The following is a 21,751-nucleotide window of genomic DNA, read 5'->3' as shown; positions in this document are numbered from 1 at the left end:
CCAGAGGTTTATGAATATACTATGAAGTATCTTTATTTTATTGTAAATTATTTTAGAATTTTAAAACTTTTTTCTTCCTGAATTTTTATTTTTAACATACACAAAAACAAAAGCTGCACATATTAATGGGTTACCATGTACTTTTCAATATGTGTATATATTGAGTAATGTTTAAAATCACATCTCTATCTTCTCATTTATCAATTCTTCATAGTGAAAGTTTTCAAAATCCTTTCTTCTAGTTTCTTGAAACAAAGTACATTTGTTATCTATAGTCACAATACTAACACAATAGTAATCCAGAGCTTTCTGTAGATTAGTACTCATTGATCAAACTTTCCCCAACCCTCCCAGTATTTTAAAACTTTTAAAATGAAATATAAAGATTACCATTAGAGAGTCAGGTATGATGGCACACTCCTGCAATCCCAACAACTCAGGAGGCTGAAGTAGGAAGATAACAAGTTCCAGACCAGCCTCAGTAATTTTTAGCCAGACCTTCGTGTGTGTGTGTGTGTGTGTGTGTGTGTGTGTGTGTGTGTGTTGGACATTAACATCAGATGGCATCACATAACTTTTTAAGTTTTGACTTCAATATAATAAAATTAAGTTGATAGTAACTTTTTAGAATTTAAAATTGCTAATACATACCCAAAGTTGCCTTGTTGGCTACTGAATTTCTCATCACTAACAGATAAATAGTGAATGTTTCAATATACCATGAGTCCTTATAAGCTTTTCATGCCTTCTCAGCTCCTTGGCATCTGTGTATGCCATATGCTTCTGCCCAGGAGTTCCCAAAAGATGTCTGCTCTCTAAGCAAGGACCTCCTATGCTAAATCTGTTTTAGGCTGACTATCATTTTGGAAAAACCTAATAAATTTATTCACTCTACTGTGTTAATTACATATCTGAATGTTAATTCTCCAAGGATATTCTTATTTTAATATGAGCCAAAGAACAAAGCTCTATTAGTGCAGTTGCAGACATCAGTACCAACATTTAGAAACAGTTTTAGACTGAGAATTTCTCCAAAAATAGACCATTGCTGCTGGTTCAACTGACTAAAAGGCCATTTTTTTTCTCAACAACAGCCAGTTGTCTTTCTGCTATCACATTTTCTTCTTTCTTTCTTTCTTTCTTTCTTTCTTTTTTTTGCAGGGGAGTGTTTAACTCAGGGGCACTTTTCCACTGAATTCATCCCAGCAACCGCCCCCCACCTTTTTTTTTTTTTTTTTTTTTAATTTGGAGACATCTCACCAAGTTGCTTAGGGTCTTGCTAAGTTGCTGAGACTGGTCTTGAACTTGTATCTTTCTATCTCAGCTTCCCCAGCTGCTGGGATTACAAGTTTGTGCCACCATGTCTGGATTAATGTCCAAAGTAATGAAATTATTCTGGGGGACGTGGGTCCTCCCTAAAGCTTTCTTCAGTGGGTCCTGGTAACCAGGGGTGCTGGTTTCGTACATGGTTCCTTTGAAGCTGCAACATCTTTAAAACACCTGCCTCCCAAAGCAACAGTGCTGTGGTGCTGTCGCCCCACTAACCTGGGTTTAGATGTTTACCTCCTATCACCCCTACAGTGCACATATACATTACAAATGTAAACTCCATGAGGGCAGAAACTACTGTTCACTAAGTACCTGGAAGAATGGCCTTTTATGAAAGTCTTCAGTAATTACTGAAGGGATGAATCCAAGAGTAATAAAGAAGAAACTCCCACTCTCAAAGAACTCAGTGTCTAGTGGAAGAAGAGGAAATGTGAGTATTGATTCTTCATTTATTTATTTGGTACTGGGGATGGAACCCAGGGGCACTTAACCACCAAGCCACATGCCCAGCCCTTTTCTAATATTTTATTTAGAGATGGGTTCTCACTGAGTTGCTTAGGGTCTTGCTAAGTTGCGGAGGCTGATTTTGAACTCGAGATCCTCCTGCCTCAGCCTCCCTAGTCTCTGGGATTACAGATGTGTGCCATGGTGCCCAGCTTGATTCTTGTTTATTGCTCATTAGTACATTAAATCATCCCTTCTAATCTGATGGTCATTTGGTGGAGAGTACCACACTGTGCATCACATGGGATAGTTTCTTTAGTAGATTGTCCAACTACATAATCAAAACTCTAGACTAGGGTGACACTTGTGATTCTCACTTTATGAAACTGCTTTTTAAAACAGAGAAAATAGATATAGTACTACATTTTGCTACAAAAACACATGTAGATCTGTCATTTGTCTGGGCCTTTAAGTTTATATATGTTAATGTTTATGGCACTCATGTTTTGGTTAAGTGTTGCTCATAACGCCAGAGTGGAGAAGTTTATTTACACCTGCACAGATGAAAGTTTATGGAGATAAGTCTTGATAAGGAATTTAATGCAATCATCATCCAAACAAACTATGAATCCTTATGCATCATCCAAAGGAACTCTGAGTGTTTTGTAGAATATTACTGGAAACAATACAAGTAAATAGGAAAAGCTGCATTCATGGATCAGGGCTTCAAACAAGAAATTTCCTTTATGCTACTGATGTAGTAGAAGCATTTCTTATTGTTCTTGAAAGGGAAAAACAAGTGAAATTTATAACACCAGAACCAATTCTGAAATGTCAGTAGTCCAATTTGCCAAAGAACTAATAACACAACTGATCAGAGGCCAATTAATTGATTATGTTATGAATTGTTGAATGAAGTCAGAAAAAATTCATGGATTCAAATGGAAACGTAAAGTGCCTTAGAATAAAGGAATAAAGAAAAAAAAAACTGAATGATACAGAAAGAATTTCCACTACTGGAAGAATGCAGAAAAGGCATTAGAACCTTTTCTGATATAACCACCATTTATGTAAACAATGTAGTTTTCAAAGAAGAAAATTATCCTACCTCAACAAGGGTATGAAATCAAGTGACCAGGGCTAGGGTTGTAGCTCAGTGGTAGAGTGTTTGCCTAGCACACGGGAGGCATAGGGTTTGATCCTCAGCATCACATAAAAACAAATAAATAAAATAAAGGTACTGTGTCCATCTACAACTAAAAAAAGAAAAATCAAGTAACCAAAGAAAGTGCCATATTTTCATTTGGAATTAGACTAATGAACTTATGTAGTAAATTCAAATGCAAAGTGCCTTAATCTTTGGAAGAATTTCAGTATTGGCACAGGATTTATTTACTTTTTAAAATATTTGTTTTAGTTGTAGATGAATACAATCTTTATTCATTTTTTTGTTATGTGGTACTGAGGATCAAACCCAATGCCTCACACGTGCAAGACAAATGCTCTACCATTGAGCCCCAGTTCCAGACTCGGCACAGGATTTAATATCAGAATTCTTTCAGAAAATTTCTCCTGGGAATTAGGAAACAGTATACATAGATTCTCTCCAGGGGTGGGACAAGAAAGAATCTCTTTGTTCTAAGATGAAAGATGGGTAATGGTGCTGGATGGACGAACAGACGTGGTTTTCCAGCCTTTCCCATGCCTAGAAAGTCCCTCAGGTTTTCATTTTTAGGCAAAATAGGATGAATATTATGCTCTTGATTTCAGGTTTTTTTAATTTTAATTTTAATTTTATTTTTTGGTACCAGAGATTGAACCTAGGGGTGCTCAAGCACTAAGTCATATCCCATTCTTTTTTTTTTTTTCGTTGTTTGAAACAGGGTCTCACAAGGTTACTTAGGGCCTTGCTAAATTGCTGAGGCTGGTTTGAACTTTTGATCCACCTGCCTCAGCCTCCTGAGCAGTTGGGATTATAGGCATGTGCCACCATACCTGGCTATTCAGTTGTTTTTTAAAGGTCTGATGTTGTGCTATAGTTGCTTCCATGGAACAAAATGGAAGCATATCTAGCACTTTTCAACTTTTGATAATTTTTTAAATTAAGTAAAATGACTTTTAAAAATAGTATGTAAACTTTCTGCATATTTTTTGGTACTGGGGATTGAACCACTGAGTCACATCCCCAGTCCTTTTTTATATTTTATTTTGAGACAGGGTCTTGTTAAATTTCTTAGGGCCTCGCCAAGTTGCTGAGGCTTGCGTTGAACTTTCAATCCTCCTGCCTCAGCCTCCTAACTCACTGGGATTACAGGTGTGTGTCACCACACCTGGCTAAGTTTTTAAAATCAGTTGCTGACCTAAATATAACCTGTGCCAGAGAAATTTTATCGTGTATTTTCGGTTTAAAATAATTTTATTTTAAATTGTCAGTATTTTAATATATTTAATGTAGAATGTAACATTTTAATGTTTATTTTTATTTTGTTGTAGAAAAAATTTTAAAAATATTTGATTGTGTATTCTTAGTCTTTGTCCTAAAGACTGTAAGATAACTTGAAAAGTAACTGCATATTGGGTTCAGAAAGAGAAAAGAAGCTGGTTGACCCTCTGATTATTAAGAACATAGATTTCAGTCTGGGGTTGTAGCTCAGTGGAAGAGTGCTTGCTTCACACATGTAAGGCACTGGGTTCAATCCCCACCACCACATTAAAAATAAATACTCTGGGGCTGGGGAGATAGCTCAGTCGGTAGAGTGCTTGCCTTGTAAGCACAAGGGCCTGGGTTCGATCCTCAGCACCAAAATAAATAAATAAATAAATAAATACTCTGATAAATAAATAAAATAAAGTTTTAAAAGCGGGGAAAAAAGGAAGTTGGAGGTCAGGGGCCATATTAAAAAAAAAAAAAAAAAGAACAGATTTCAAAGCTGGCAGCCTTGGATCACTGGACAAATAGACTAGAGCTGTTTGCCTCAACGTGGAATGTGTTGCCACTAGAACCCAAAGAGGCCACGAAGCACTGCTTCCTTCATTGTGGAAGAGGATATAAGGAACAACAATTAAGCTTACTTTTGGGGGCATGTCCTTGCACATCCTGATCATTAGACTTCTAAAAATTTTACTGAAATGGCAAGTCCTTAAATCATCATTGGATTTATCTTCTTCCTATCTTCAGTGATGAAAGTGAATTACCAGGGGGTGCAACTGTGGCTCAGTGGTAGAGCGCTTGCCTAGCATGTGAGGCACTGGGTACAATTCTTAGCACCATATAAAAATAAATAAAATAAAGGTATTGTGTCCATCTACAACTAAAAAAATAAAAATAAAAGAAGAAAGAAAGTGAATTACCAATGCCACCCATGTGCTTTCCACCTCCTCTTACTTCTGCCTGGTCATCATGATACCATAATATGATAGATCCATGTGATGTTCTACAGAATGTTCAGAAGATTCAAGCCTCTTAGGAAAACAATGCCAGTTCATATAGCTCTGAGGCGAAGATAAGTGCATCTAGCCTTTTTTTTTTTTTTTTTTTCCCACTGAAATGGAAAAAAGAAGGAACAGTTTGGGCAGCTTAGCTGGTAGAGTGCTTACCTCACATGCACAAGGGCCTGGGTTCAATCCCCAGCACCACAAAAAAAAAAGAAAGAAAGAACAGTTTATTTTGGGCTTGTAGTTTCAGTGGTCTCAGTTCATGGTCAGTCAACTCTATTGCTCTATATATGAACAGAGGCAAAACATCCTGGCAGAAAGGAGTCATGAAGGAAAACTGCTCAGCTCATGATGGCCAGGAAGGGTTTCAGAAATCTCAATCCATAGACAGCCAGCTCCATTCCCCGAGGCTCCAGTGAGGCTGAACATAATGGCTGAAGAGTGTGGCAGAGGAAAACAGCTCATATGATGATCAGAAAGCAGAGAGCGCACATCTTGTTTCTTATCTTTCATGACCAAGATAGAAAAATACACATTCACCAAATCAATGATTGAATACCATGTTCCAAGGGCTGATCCAAGATGGTGGACTAGAGAGAGGCTGCGTTCCTTGTCACTCCGTAACTCCGGTTTCAAGCAGAGGATATCTGTTCCTTGGTGAGGCAGTTTTTGCTGCATATCGATTCCCTGGTGTTTACCCCATTTATCTGCTGTGATGACCTGCAGTCTGCCAGCATATCAACGCCTTTTTTGAGTGCAGATTGCTCACTGTCAGGCGCCTATCATCCGCCATTTGCCTGCCTCTGGCTGGTCCATCGCCTGCCTTACACCTGCATATCACCCAACGCACGAGGTTCACCTCCCGATCGTCCGACAACAGTCAGCAAACTGATCGCCGACCGCCAGTGGAGAACCAGCTGCCTGCTGTTGCCTGGAAGTTCTCTGTCACAGTACCTGCAGGTTTGATTACACGAGGCTGCCGCCATTTTGAGACAACAGCCAGGCCCCGTAGGACTCCTGGCCGGTCTGACAGACACCGTCTCCAGGATCCCTCAGCCCGACCTATCACTCCCTGCCTCTGGGGCCCTCACATCAACTGACTGCTCCCTGCCACCAGGACCCCCAGACCAACTGACTGCGCCCTATCACCGGGACTCCAGACCGACTGATTGCAACCGGCCTCCAGGATCCCACAACCACACCAAACACACCCGACCTCCAGGAACCCTGCCTGACCAACCGCATCCCGCCTCCAGGACCTCCAGCTGACCACGGCCACACCCTGAGCTGCAGCTCCCCATTTGCCACCACATTTTGAAGCCAGAGCGGCCATCTTGGATAATCCTGGAAGCCGTAGCTCCAATCTTTAGGTGGGGCAAATCCCATCCTGAGACGCCTGCTGGAGGCTTGAAGCTCATTGTCAGGTACCTCTCATGCATCAGGCCACTGAACTCTGGGAGTTTCATTACTATATAATTGTTATACTGTAGATTTTCTTTTTTCTCCTTATAGACAAAATTTGTTTTTATTTCTTTACTTTTCTTGCTTTCTTTTCCTTTTGTTTACCTGTTCCCTCAGAGTCTCTTTCTCCCTTTTTTGCATGTTAATATCCAATTACTTTCAATTATACTCTCACCCTTTCTATTATCTAGAACTTATGTATAATCTTTTCTTATCCCATTAGCAGCCACGTTCTACATCCCTCTGCATCCTCTTTGTCCTCCATTTGAAACTGCAGACCTTATTGCAAATCTGTTGGTTTTATTGAAGATAATATTTGAACTCATTCTGTTTATTATGACAATTTTTTTATTGTCCTCATAGGGGCTATTTGGTCTAGGATTGCACAGTGTCTGAATTGGGCACTGCTAATACTGATGTCCCCTTAAAGAAAGGGTTTTGGAAACCTATAGGGCCAATATAAGCCTTTAGGGGGAAATCTGCAATACCCCAGATCTGCACTGCTAGAGGGGAAGATACATGAACAACATGAAAAAACAAGGGAAGAAAATGATCCAAACAAATCTAGATTCTATATTAATAGAATCCAATACACTATGTTAGAAGAAATGTCAGAAAAGGACTTCAGATTATACATGATTAAGATGATTCACGAAGCAAAGGATGAGATAAGAGAGCAAATGCAGGCAATGAATGATAATACCAATAAGATGAAAAGAGTAAGTGCAGGAAGCAAAAGATTATTTCAACAAAGAGATAGAGAGTCTCAAAAAAAACCAAACGGAAATCCTTGAAATGAATAAACCGAATAAAAAACTCAATGGAAAGCATCACCAAAAGACTAGACCACTTGGAAGACAGAACCTCAGACAATGAAGACAAAATATTTAATCTTGAAAATAAAGTTGCTCAAACAGAGAAGATGGTAAGAAATCATGAACAGAATCTCCAAGAACTATGGGACATCATGAAAAGACCAAATTTAAGAATTATCGGGATTGAGGAAGGCACAGAGATACAAACCAAAGGAATGAACAACCTGTTCAATGAAATAATATCAGAAAATTTCCCAAGCCTAAAGAATGAAATGGAAAATCAAATACAAGAGGCTTACAGAACACCAAATGCACAAAATCACAACAGATCCACACCAAGGCACATTATAATGAATACCATGTTCCAGGGCCCCCCTAAAATGCCCTAGCTAAACAAATACCACATGGGCACAAGAGCTGCCATGGGAGTAAATACTTGTTTCAGCTGGCAGTTGTCTGCAGTTGTTCTCCAGGGTACCAGTTTTAGCAGGGACCAAATTAGTGAATTAAATGGATATATGGTAGGTGAAAGCAAATGAAAGAGACTATAGAAAGAAAAGGAAATGGAGGCAGACTTCAACAGATCAGCAAGGCTTTATTAAGCAGCAGAGGGGCACATTTTCAAGTGGGAAAATGGCAACTGGCTACAATAAGGGTCTGAGTTTCATAGGGTTTAGAGAGGCTGAGTCCTATCAGGAAATGTGTTCGTTATAGTCAGGGGAATGACTGTAGATAAGGAAAACAGCAACAAGTTCAGAGCCCATTTTTTCCCTTTCTCCTCGGAGGTTGTAATTTTCCATATTTTTCAGTATCTCTGCATCTCTGGAATCCTCAAGGGTGACTTCATCCTCACATCTTCAACATACAATTTTGTTTTCAATTTACTGTCTTGGCTAGGGGAGTGACCCAGTTGAGACAGGTCTGTTAAAACTAAGGTCAAGTTGCTGACTGGAAAAACCTAGGATCCTGACATGTGCATTAGAGTATCTGGGTAGATGACTTTAAAGATTTCAATGCTAAAAGTTTTTAAAGTATTGTCTTTTTTTTTTTTTTTTTTTTTTTTTTGTGGTACTGGGGATTGAATCCAGGGCCTTAAACACTCTACCAACTGAGCTATATCCCAACCAAGTATTAAGTCTTGAGTTTGGTCTCAGGCCTCTTTTTTGTAACTCTAACTTATGCGATAAGGTCCTCAATTAGTTGTCACTTGTTTGTTAATTATGTTCAGCTTTTCCTCTCCCATCTGTAGGTGCCATTACAATTTAGTAAAACCAATCAATGCCATTGCCCTTGTATGACTTGTTCCCTGAATTTTTCAAATGCCCAAATTATTGCAACAACCATGGCAGTATGGTCCTCTCCACAGGAACATTCTCCCTTGTCACTATAGTTTTAGCTACTGGGTCACCATTTTACATGGGCAACTATTTGTGCCCCAAACCCATTCAGAATGATACTCTCATGATCAATCAGGCAGAAAGTGATCCAGCTCCAAACTCATCTTACCACCTGCTTTGTGGGATCACCCTTGGAACCATCTGTGTCAGCTGGATCCCCTGGGAAGCAGGGGCAGAGTCTGAAGTACAAGTAGTTTCTTAAGTGGGGAGTGGGGATGGTAATACTTGTGAAACAGAAGGGAGGATGTATAATGGGCAGCAGAAATCTTGAGGCTGCAATGCAGATCTAACAGCTGTGAAAAGAAAGGAGAGAAAGAATGGCTGGTAGAGAAAGCCTCAAGCTATGATGCAGATCCAACAAAATCTCAACTAACTCAATAGGGAGTTCCAGAGTAACACCACTATTTAGAGAATTTCCCCACTGGGTAGAAATGGCTGGGCTTTTGGATGTGCTCATTCACTGGTTAGGTAAAATGAGAGCCAAAGTAAAGGCATTATATGGTTAGCTAACTGCACTCTTGGCAGCAGAGTAGCAAGCTCTTTCTTGAAGGGAAATCTAAGGGAGATCTTCAAAATTGTCACTTGTCTGCACAGGAAAAAGGGGTCTTGGGGTTCAATTGTTCTCTATACAGATTTTTAACCAAAAAAAAAAAAAAAAAAGATTTTTTTTGTATCAATTGTCTATTTAATCTATTTTTCCCTTGATACTGCCAACTAAGGGGGCATAACCACTGAGATATATCCCCTAGTCTTTCTCTTTCTTACTTTTCAGACAGGGTCTAAATCGCCCAGGTTGATCTCAAACTTGTGATACCTCTGCCTATGCCTCCCAAGTAGCTGCAATGCATGTGTCACTGTGTCTGACCCACAGTGAGATATATTAAAATGAACTTCAAAAAATGTAGTTTTTAGTAATCATGGTTCTAGTAACTATAGTGAGCTTAATTAGAAACTGTTATATATTAGAATAATCAAATAAATAATTTATTAATGTTAATGGTATATAAGAACCTTGAAGCTGGGTGTGGCAGTGCACACCTGTAATCCCAGTGACTCAAGAGGTCCAGGCAAGAGGTGAATTCAAAGCCAGCCTTAGGAACTTAGGAGGCCCCAAGCAACTTAGACCCTGTCTCAAAAAATAAAAGAGGGCTGGGATGTGGCTCAGTGATTAAGCCCCTCTGAGTTCAATCCCCCCCCCAAAAACAACAAAACAAACAAACAAAAAACCCCTGAAAATTACATATTATAGGCATTCAAGAAAATAGGCTTGGGGTTATAGCTCAGGGGTACAGTGCTTGCCTAGCATGCTTGAGGTCCTGGGTTCAGTCCCCAGTACTTCCCTCCAAAACAAGAAACTTTTAAAGTAGTGATATAAGGGGAATGATTCAAATCAGAAATTGGCTATGGTGGCACAGACATGTAATTCCAGCTACTCAAGAGGTTGAGGCAGGAAAATGACAAATTTGAGGCCAGCCTGGGCAACTTAGCAAGATCCTGTCTCAAAATAAAATGAAAAGGGGTGGGGATGTAGCTCAGTGATACAGTGTTTGCCTACTATGTGTGAGGCCTTCAGTTCAATTCCCAGCAGTGTATGTGTGGGATTCAAATCAGAATTCTGAAGATGAAAAGGCTATCTGAGATTTTTTTTAAAAAATGTACTGGAAGGAATTACAAGTAGATTAGACCTAAAGAAAAAAAGATTAGTGCTGGGTACAGTGGTGCACACCTGTAATCCCAGAAGGTTGAGGCAGGAGGATATTGAGTTCAAACCCAGACTCAGCAACTCAGCAAGGCCCTAAGCAACTCAGTAAGACCCTTTCTCTAAATAAAATACAAAAAATGGCAGAGGATGTGGCTCAGTGGTTAAGTGCCCCTGGGTTCAATCCCTGGTACCAAAAAAAAAAAAAAAAAAAAAAAAGAGAGAGAGAGAAGAAGAAGAAAAAAGTTTACTGAATTGAAGACATAAAGATTCTCCAGAAACAGACTGAAGATGACAGCATTTCAAAAGTTTGTAAAACTTCAACAATGAGATTTTAAATCTCATTTTTTCAATAGCAAACTACTTTAAACATAAAACAGTGCAAAAAGTAATTTTAATGTATATTTTAAAATAAATTTTATCTCTATATAAAGTACTTAAAATGTATAAACTTAAATCTAAATATAAAATACTTCTATATGTAGATACATAAAACTATATAAATATTGATTAGAAATTATATAATATTAAAACATTTATGTGTGTACATAAATGTTAAAACATTTAATATTATGTGTGTACATAATATTAAAACATTTATGTGTGTACATATAAATGTGTACATACACTTTTTTAAATTTTTATTTTGGCAGTACTGGGAACTGTACGTAGGGGCACTCTTCCATTGAATTATATCCCTAGATGTTTCTGTTTTTGTTTTTGTCTCTTTTTTTTTTGGAGTTGTAGATAGACAGAAAGCTTTTATTGTATTTATTTATTTTTATGTGGTGCTAAGGATCAAACCCAGTACCTCACACATGCTAGACAAGTGCTCTACCACTAAGCTATAGCCCCAGCCCATGTCTTTGTTTTTTTGAGACAGAGTCTTGCTAAATTATTGAGGCTGGTTTTGAATTTGCAGTCTTTCTGCTCAGCCTTACAAGTTGCTGGTATTATAGGCATGCACCACTGCACTCATGTGTATACATTAATTTTGTTTTATTTTTCACCGTAGTAAAACACATATAATAATATTTACTATGTTAACCATTTTAAAGTGTACCATTCAGTTAAGTATACTCACATTGTTCTACAACCAATCTCTAGAACTCTGAATTTTGCAAAAGTAAAACTCTTAACCCAATTAAACAACTCTCTCTTTTTTTTTTTTTTTTTTTGGCAGTACTGGGGATTGAACCCAATGGGGCTTTACTACTAAGTTACATCCCCAGAGTCTTTTTATTTTTTATTTTGAGACAGGGTCTTAATAAGTTGCCCAGGCTGGCCTAAAACTTTCCATCCTCCTACCTCAGCCTTCCAAGTCACAGATTTACAGTGGTGTATCACCATGCCATTTTCCCTTGGCTCCTGGAATCCACCATTCCATTTTCCATCACTATAAATTTGACTATGCTATGTATCTCATATAAGTTGAAAAAGACAGTATTTGTCTTTTTCAAGACTGGTTTATATTACTTAGCACAATGTCCTTGAAATACTTGTTGTACATGTATCAAAATTTACTTCCTTTTTAAAGCTGAGGGCTGGGGAGATAGCTCAGTGGGCTGGGGAGATAGCTCAGTTGGTAGAGTGCTTGCCTTGCAAGCACGAGGCCCTGGGTTCCATCCCCAGTACCGCAAGAAAAAAAAAATAGCTTAAAGCTGAATAATATTACATTGTATGTATATACTACATTTTGGTCACTCACTCATTCATCTATTGACACTTTAATTGCTTCCACTTTTGGCTACTGTTAATAACACTGCTATGACCATGGGTATGCAAATATTGCTTCCAGAGCCTACTTTCAATTCTTTTGAGTATATACCTAGAAGTAGAATTGCTCATAGTTCTACTTTTAATTTATTTTATTTTATATTTATTTGTTTGTTTGTTTTTTCAGTGCTGGGGATAGAATTCAGGGCCTCTCACAGCATGCTAGGCAAGTGCTCTTACTGAGTTTCATCTCCAGTTCCTCTATTTTTACTTTTTTGAGGAACCAGCATACTGTTTTCCAAAGAGACTGCATCATTTTACATTTCCATGAACATTGTACAAGAGTTCTAGTTTCTCCACATCCATGCCAACACTTGCTTTTTCTGTTTATTTTTTTAATAGAAGTCATTGTAATGGATATTAGGTAGTATCTCATTGTAGTTTTGATTTGCATTCACATAATGATTAGTGATGTTTAGCATCTTTTCATGTGCTTATTGGACATTTGTGTATGTTCATAAATATCTATTCAAGTCTTTTGCCCATTTTTTAATTGTGTTAATATTCAAACTTTTTCTTTTTTTCTTTCTTTCTCTTTTTTATTTTTCCCCACTAGTGGGAACTGAACCCAGGAGCACTCTATCACTGAATTATATACAGTCTTTTGGTTTTTATTTTGAGACAGAGTCTCACTAAACTGCTGAGGCTGGCCTCAAACTTGTAATCTTCCTGCCTCAGCCTGCCAAGTCCCTGAGATTATAGGCATGTACACCATGCCCAGCATGTTACAACATTTCTATCTCACTATTTAAACAAAGAGGTTATAAGAATCTTGGGATAATCAAAATGTTTTTTAAAAAAACAAACTGACATTTGCTGGTAAATGGATGGAGTTGGAGAATATCATGCTAAGTGAAATAGGCCAAGTCCCAAAAAACAAAGGCCAAATGTTTCTCTGATAAGTGTATGATGATACATAATTGGGGGTGCCGGGGGGGCGTGGAGAGAAGAATGAAGGAACTTTGGATGGTATAGAGGAAAATGGGGTGGGAGGGGGTGGGGAAAGAAAAGATAGAATGAGACAGTATTACCCTATGTATATGTATGATTACATGAATGGTATGAATCTACATTGTATACTCCATTTGTGTACAATTGAAATGCAGTCTGTACACCATTAAGCTACTCCACCCTGGCTCTATTTAAAATTTTTTTTAAAAAATGACAGCAAAATAGTAATCCTGCAGGGTTCAGTGACGCACAATTGTAATCCACTCAGGAGGATGAGGCAGGAAGATCCCAAGTTGGAGGCCAGCCTCTGCAATTTGGTGAGACTGTCTCAAAATAAAAGTTAAAATTTTAAAGAAAGAATGAATAAATCAATGAATGAATAAATAAATTTTTCAAAAATGGACTAGGAATGTAATCAGTGGTACCATCCCTGAGTTTAATCCCCAGTAGTGCAGGTGGGCACAACTGCATGCATACACACAGAGTAAAATAAGAATAATAGCTATGGTGTTCATTTACCTTTTTTTTTTTTTTTTTTTTTGTAGTTCTGGGTATTGAACCCAGGGCCATGCTCATTCTAGGAAAGAGCTCTACTACTAAGCCGCAATCCCTAGTCCTTTTTTCCCCCTATTCTTAACTGAAATGTTGCTTTGGCCTTGAGAATTATGTTCTATACATTTTTCTCAGTATATAGAAAATAATGTAAAACATTTATATTATTTATATTTTACAATTTTTATCAGAATGGATGTTTAATTTTATTAAATATCTTTTTAGCAATATTTGGAGATTAACATGATTTTTCTCCTTCAACATAAAAATTTCCTAGTGTTGAATCATCACTGCATATTCAACATAAAAAACTTGGCCATAGTGATTATTTTTATAATGTGCTGCCAAATTCTATTTGATGATGTGAAGTTTTACTTCTATTCACAGTGTACAGAATTATAGACCTTAGTTTTATAATATTCTTCAATATAGACTGCAGCATCACACTGCAGCATCACATGGTGGCATCTTATATTATTCTTCAACACACACTGTGGAATGTACCAAAATACTTTCCAGGAAAAAAAAAAAGTCATTTCACTAGAAGCCTGATTAGAGTCATCCATGTAGAATCATCTACATCTTCTATTGACCTTCGGTTACCTGACATAGAATTTAGAATACCTGAAGCAGGGGTTCATTCTTGATGAATAGAGGTGATGAGAGCAGTTATCCTTGACCATTAAGTATGATGTTAGCTCTTGGTTTTTCATAGATGCTTTTCATCAAGTTGAGGTAATTCCCTCCTAAGTTTACTGAGAGGGTTGTTTTTGGTAAATGGATATTGGATTTTGTCAAACTCTTTTCCTGCATGCATCTATTAAAATGATCATATGTCTTCTTTAGTCTCTTAAAATGGTGAATTGGATTCATTGTGTTTTGTTTGTTTGGTTTTTGGTATCAGGATTTGAATCCAGGGGTACTTAACCACTGAGCCACATCTCCAGCCCTTTTTCTAATTTTGAGACAGGCTCTTGCTAAGTTGCTTAGGGTCTTGCTAAATTGCTGAGGTTGGCCTTGAACTTGTAATCCTTCTGCCTCAGCCTCCTTAATTGCTGGGATTACAGGCATGTACCACCATGCCCAGTTCACTGTTGCTTTTTTTTTTTTTTTAAGGCAGCGGGGGTTACCCGGGATTGAACTTAGGGGCACTCCACCATTAAGCTACTCCACCCTGGCTCTATTTTGTATTTTATTTAGAGACAGAGTCTCACTGAGTTGCTTAGCACCTCTCTTTTGCTGAGGCTGGCTTTGAACTTGCCATCCTCCTGCCTCAGCCTCCCAAGTTGCTGGAATTACAAGTGTGGGCCACCATGCCTGGCTCACTGTGTTTTAAATATGGAAACAACCAATGCACATTCCTGGGGTGAACTATACTTAGCTTATATTTTAAAGTAAATCAAGGCTCAGTAAAGCATATCACAGATGGTTCTCATGGGTTGGTTAACTCGATTAATAAGAAACTATCTATAAAGAGAATTCTGGGGCTGGGGATATAGCTCAGTTGGTAGAGTGCTTGCTTCGTAAGCACAAGGCCCTGGGTTCAATCCCCAGCACTGCAAAAAATAAATAAATAAATAAATAAATAAATAAATAAAAGAGAATTCTGTGTGAAAATAGGATTGGGGGTGTTGTTCAGTGGTAGAGAGCTTAGCTAGCATGCACAAGTCCTGGGTTTAATGGCAGTTTCATGAGAAAAAAAAAAAGAAAGAGAGAAAGAAAAGAAAAATCTAAGAACTGGGCATGATGGCACACACCTGTAATCCCATCTACTCAGGAGACTGAGGCAAGAAGATTGCAAATTCAAGACAAGCTTCCAAGGTCTGGCGAAACCCTATATCTAAATAAAATATAAAAAGGGTCAAGTGCATATAGCTCAGTGGTAGAGCATTGGCTTAACATGTGTAAGCCAATGTGGCACTGGGGATTGAAACCCAGGGCCACAAGAGAGAAAAAAAAATCTGTATGAATATAGACATGAAAAATATTCCCCAAAGAAAGCTGCTAACTATCCCTTTCATTCCTGTAGGTACCTGCTATGTCTTTTGTGAAGAGTTGAAATCACTTCCCCTCTCTTTAAATCTGAACTGGCCTCAAGACTGCTTTAACTAATAGAATGTGGCAGAAATAAAGCTGTGCCAGATCCAGGTCAAATCCTTAAGAAGCCTGGCAGCTTTGTTTTCATTCTTTTAAAAGCAAGTCACCAAGTAAGGAAGCTCAGTGGCAGAGAACCCCTAATGGGTTCAATTTTGGTAGTGGAAAAAAATAAAAGAATGAAGAAAAACTAGAAAAAGAAAAATGATGTGTGTAAGCCCTTTTTCAGGTCCTATTTTCACATGTGCCATATAGTGCCTAGCTATGCAGATATCTTGAAAGAGAACATACTGTTTTCATCAGATTCTCCAAAATTAGAAAAACTAATCTAGAGAAAGAAAACAGAAAAAAAAAAATTTTTTTTTTTCTGGTGGGGGGTAGTACTAGAGATTGAACTTGGTGGTACTTTACCACTGAGCTACATTCCCAGCACTTTTACTTTTTTCTTTTGAGACAGGGTCTTGCTAAGTTGCTTAGGGCTTCTCTAAGTAAAACGCAGGAGACTTTTTAGAGAAAACATTTTGAAATTGAGAGAGATTATGAAGAGATTATAATTGAGAGTTAAAGCACATTCATGATTTAAAAGTATCAAACTACAAAAGTGTCATTCTATCTAAATTGATTTATACATTCAATGTCCTGGAAAGGTAGAGCAAACATGCTTCTCCAATTCCTCTCACTAAATGAAACTAAAAACTCTGAATATTACATATATAAGAAAAACATGAGAAAAATTGAAAGATGGAAAGAAGGCAAAAGATAGGCTAGGGATCTCAGGGCCCAATGAACAACATGGTAATAAGTTCCTTGGGTGGTGGTTCCCTTTCCTCTTCTCCTTCTCCTCTCCTCCTCCTTTCTCCCCCTCCCACTCTTCCTCCTCCTTCTTCCTCTTCCTCCTCTTTTTTTGATACTGACTGAGGATTAAACCCAGGGTCACTTCAGCATTAAAATACATCTCCAGTCCTTTTGATTTTTATTTTGAGACAGTGTCCTCACTAAGTTGCTGAGGCTGACCTCAAATTTGCAATTCTCCAGTCTCATTCTCCCAAGTGGAATTACCCTAGGTTTTCTTCCTGCCTCCTATATCAAAGTCTTGCAACTGAAGAAGGTAAAAACCCCAAAATGCTGAAAGATGCAGACAAAAATGAAACAAAACAAAACAAAGATAAGACAAAAGTCTACTCTTCATACTCAAACTAGGACAGGGGCAATCTGGAAAATCGGCGAATATTTAGATAAGAACTGTTCTATTGAAGACAAACACCAAACTGTGACCCTATCCCTATCCATGCCAGCAAGACTATTCTTTGTGCCCCAAAGAAATAGCAATTTTTTTTTTTTTTTTTTTTTTTTTACAAATGGTACTGGGACCACTAGATAGCCATATGCAAAGGAATGAAATTTGACTCTATGCTGTGGCCCCTGCCCCTACATTCATGTCTTCCCACAACCTCAGAGTGGACTTTACTTGATATACAGTCCTTGCATATGTAATTAGTTAAGGTGAGATATTACTGAATTAGAGTGGGCCCTGAATTCAATGACTATCCTTCTAAGAAAGCCATGTGAAGATACAAATGCACAAGAGAATGCCATTTAGCAATAGAAAAGAAACTGCAATGATGAGTCCTCAAGGCAAGGAATGTCAAAAACTGTCAGCAACTACCAGAAACTAAGAGAGGCAGGGGGCAGTCTCCCCAGCAGCCTTCAGAAGCAATCAAACTGGCTGACACCTTGATTTCTGACTTGTAGCTTATAGAACAATGAAGTAATAAATGTCCTGTTGTAAGCCACCCAGTTTGTAGTACTTTGGTATAGTAGCCCTAGGAAACTAATAAATAGACACCTACCTCACACCATATATGAAAAGTAACTCAAATTGGATCAAATATTTAAATGTAAGAGGTAACACTTTAAAACTGTTAAAAGAAAACGAGAGTTCCAGGAATCAGGAGGCTGAGGCAGGAGGATCACAAGTTTAAGGCCAACCTGGGTAACTTATGAGAATCTGTTTCAAATGAAAAAATAAAAAGGGCTGGGAATGTAGCTCAGCAGTAGAGTGCCCATGGGGGGTTCAATCTCCAGTACCAAAAATAAATAATAAATAAATAAAAGTTAAAACACAGGAAGGCTGGAAGTGTAGCTCTGGAGGTTCTAGCAGGGGAGCGCAGCTACTCGTATACCCTTGACCGAAGAACAGTCCCTCCTCTATCGGGGAAGGTCGTCCTCTTCCACCGAGCGCGCAGCTTCGGGAAGGACGCACATGGAGCAGTGAGGGAGGAAGGGGACACCCGCCTAGCCAGCCAGATCAGCAGAATCAACCCTGGCGATCAATGGGGTGACAGATGTCGCAGCCAGATCGCCCTCACATCCAGAAGTGTAGCTCTGTGGTAGAGCATGTTGCTTAGCATACACAAGTCCTGGTTTCAATTCAGAGCACTCCCAAAAAGTTAAGTTGAGCCCCCACAAAAAAAGTTAAGCTTGATAAGGTGTAGTGCATTGTAACTCCAGTTTCTCTGGAAGCTGAGGTGGAAGGATCACTTGAACCCAGGAGTTGAAGACCAGCCTGGGCAACATAGCAAAATTCAGTCTAAAATAAATAAGTAAATAAAACAAACTTTTAAAAAAGGAAGAAAAAAAAAAACATTAAAGTCATGCACAAGATCCTGAGTTTGATCCCCAGTACCTCAAAAAAAAAAAAAAAAAAAAAAAAAAACAGAATTAACATTTGACCCAAAAATTCTACACTTGGATATATGGCCAGAGGGGAAAAAAAAATGTGGTCACACAAAAACCTTGCATAAAAATGTTCTTAACAGCATTATTCATAATAGCCAAAATGTGAAAACAGCTCAAATGTCCATCAAACTGATGAATGGATAAAGAAAATGTGGTAGATCCATAAAAGGACGTATTATTGGCAATAAAGAGAAATGAAGTACTTATATATACTACAAAATGAATGAACTTGAAACATTATGTTAAGTGAAAAAGTGTCATAATAAGCCACAGATTGTATGATTATATATATTGTATGATTATATATATTGTATGATATATATATAGTATGATTATATATATTGTATATTATATATATATATATATATATATATATATATATATATATGATGTGCAGAATAGGCAAATCCAAGGAAATAAAGTAGATTAATGGTTTCCAGGGACTGGGGGTGGGTATGAATGAGGAGTAACTATTAATGGGTCTGAGTTCTTTTGGGGTGACGAAAATGTTCTGCAATTAGATCACAGTGATGGTTGCACAATTCTATGAATATGCTAGAACACACTGAACTTAGAGACTTTAAAGGAATGAGTTTTATGGAATGTGAATTATATTGTAATATAACTGTTTTTGTTGTTATAAAATGGGTAGAGGACAAAAAGTATTCTCTCATTCAATCATTTATTTATTTCAGCGCTAGGTATTGAACTCAGGGCCTTGTGCATGCTAGGTAAGTGTTCTGCCACTGAAGTATATTCCCAGCCCCCTTAAATGAATCTTAATCTGCTACTTTATTTTTATATTGACCTTTTATTTTTACATTAACTCTAATTATAAATAACACATGTGGATCAAATAAATTGTTAAATACATTAAAGTAAAATAATTTTTTTAAGTCACCACAGGATTGAGGGTGTAGCTTAGAGGCAGAGAACATGTGCTTAGCCTGTGTGAGGCTATGGATTCCATTCCCAGCACCACCTAAAAAAACAAACAAAATCACCACAAACTCTACCACTCAATATTAAGATTTCTATTTACCTTTCATGGAGTAACCATTAGTATATTAAGTATTTCCCTTTGAAACTAGTGCACAAATTATTTGTTTTCTCCATTTCCAAAATATTTTCTGAATCTTCTTTTCTAAAGTAAGTTGTGCATATGAATTCAGATCATAGCTGGTATTTACTTCAAATCTCCTTAATCCTCTTTATTAATGGTACTTTGTCTTCATTTCTTTCAAAGTGCCTTGTTATCAGTTCATACTTAACCTCAGGAAAATTGAGCTGCCTTTTCTTATTTTCTGTGTAGAAGATTGAGCAGCTCAGGTCTCTATACATATATAGTACAATATATATGTAGCTACTATATACATGTAGCTATTTAATACAACAACAAAATATTCAATTACTAGGTCACACCATATTTCAAGTGGACAGCATTGCTTTTCAGATCTAGTAGCATTTTCTTTTTTGTTGTTGTTGTGGGGGGTGGGTTGGGTGGTACAGGAATTGAATCCAGAGCCTCACACTAGGCAAGTGCTCTATCACTGAGATACATGCCTAGTCCCTCATTTTTGCTTTTTTTTTTTTTTTTTTTTTTTTTTTAAATTTGAGACAGGGTCTCCTTAAGTTGCCCAGGCTGGCCTTGAACTTGCAATACTCCTGTCTCAGCTCCCAGCTAAGTAGTTTTTTTTAAAAGCTTTGGTGTGTGTTGGGATCAAACTCAAGGCCGTATACATGCTAGGCAAAGGCTCTACGTTTTGCCAAGTTACTTAGGGCCTCATTAATTTGCTGAGGTTGGTTTCAAACTTGCAATCCGCTTGTCTCAGCCTCCATAGTCACTGGTATTAAAGGTGTGTACCACTGTGCCTGGCTTCCAGAGCATTTTCTCTCTCCTAATAACTTGTTAATTTTAATATTTATCAAAGAATACTCATATCTAGTTAAGCAATCAAATATTCCTGATTTGAGTATTACTATACACAAACATGTTCACTTTGGGTTAATTTATCAAGCTAAACACATATGATTGATACCCTTTTCTGTATGTAGGTTGTTATGTCATATTGCAATAAAAAATTTACAAAATTTTTATAAAAATCAATTTTTTATTTTTTATTTTTGGTACCGGGGATTGATTTCAGAAGTGCTTAACCACTGAGCCACATCCCCAGCCCTTTTTATTTTGGGACAAGATCTCACTAAGTTGCTTAGGGCCTTGCTAAATTGCTGAGTTTGGCCTCAAACTTGTGATCCTCCAGCTTCAACCTCTGGAGTCACTGGGATTACAGGCATATACCACCACATTTGGTATACCTATTATTTCTGGACAATGATATCTATGCTTATGCTGCTATTTCTTGATTCAAGAATTTTATTTTACTTATTTATTAGTACCTGGCCTTGAGTCCAGGGGTGCTTTAGCACTATTTACTTTCCATACATTAGTTGAAAAATTAGTTCTTTTATATTTACTTCCTGGTCATCTCTTCAACATCATTTTAACTTAAATGAGCTCAGAGACTTGGGAGATAGAGGCAGGAAGATCCCATGTTTGAGGACAGCCTCAGTAACTTAATGAGACCCTGTCTCAAAAATAAAAAATAAAAAGGGCTGGGGATGTCTCTCTGTGGTAGAACATCTCTGGCTTTTGTATGCAGTACTACAAAACAACAACAACAACAAAAAAAAAAAAAACACTCAAGCCATAATAATAGCAGTAATATAAAAAAAATAATAACAATAAATGAGCCAATACTTATATTATGATTTAAGTATTAATGCCGAAACAAAAAGCACACTATAATCATTCCTCTTTTCCCCTACAAACCTTTTCCTGAACTTTTTTATTTTCTATACTACAGATTTTTTTTGGTACTGGGGCTCTTTAACACTAAGCTACATCCCAGTCCTTTATTTTTTATTTTAAGACAGGGTCTCCCTAAATTGCTTAGGACCTTGCTAAATTGCTGAGGCTGGCCTCAAATTTGTGATTCTCTTTCCTACCTCCTGAGTTGCTGGAATACACATGTGCACCATGGTGCCAGTCTGACTCA

General features: G+C 37.6%; 1 protein-coding gene and 1 pseudogene across 1 annotated transcript in view; both read left to right on the top strand.

Moving 5' to 3' along the window:
• LOC124982222 (tubulin alpha-1B chain) overlaps window positions 1–21,751 on the top strand; it is a 46,189-nt gene that overhangs the window by 9,157 nt on the left and 15,281 nt on the right. The window lies entirely within an intron of this gene.
• On the top strand, window positions 1,361–2,832 carry LOC124982176 (dTDP-D-glucose 4,6-dehydratase-like; annotated as a pseudogene).

The sequence above is a fragment of the Sciurus carolinensis genome, chromosome 4, assembly GCF_902686445.1.
Source record: "Sciurus carolinensis chromosome 4, mSciCar1.2, whole genome shotgun sequence".
Lineage (NCBI taxonomy): Eukaryota > Metazoa > Chordata > Mammalia > Rodentia > Sciuridae > Sciurus > Sciurus carolinensis.
Note: the sequence above shows the minus strand (reverse complement) of the source record. Positions and strands in the feature narration are given on the sequence as shown.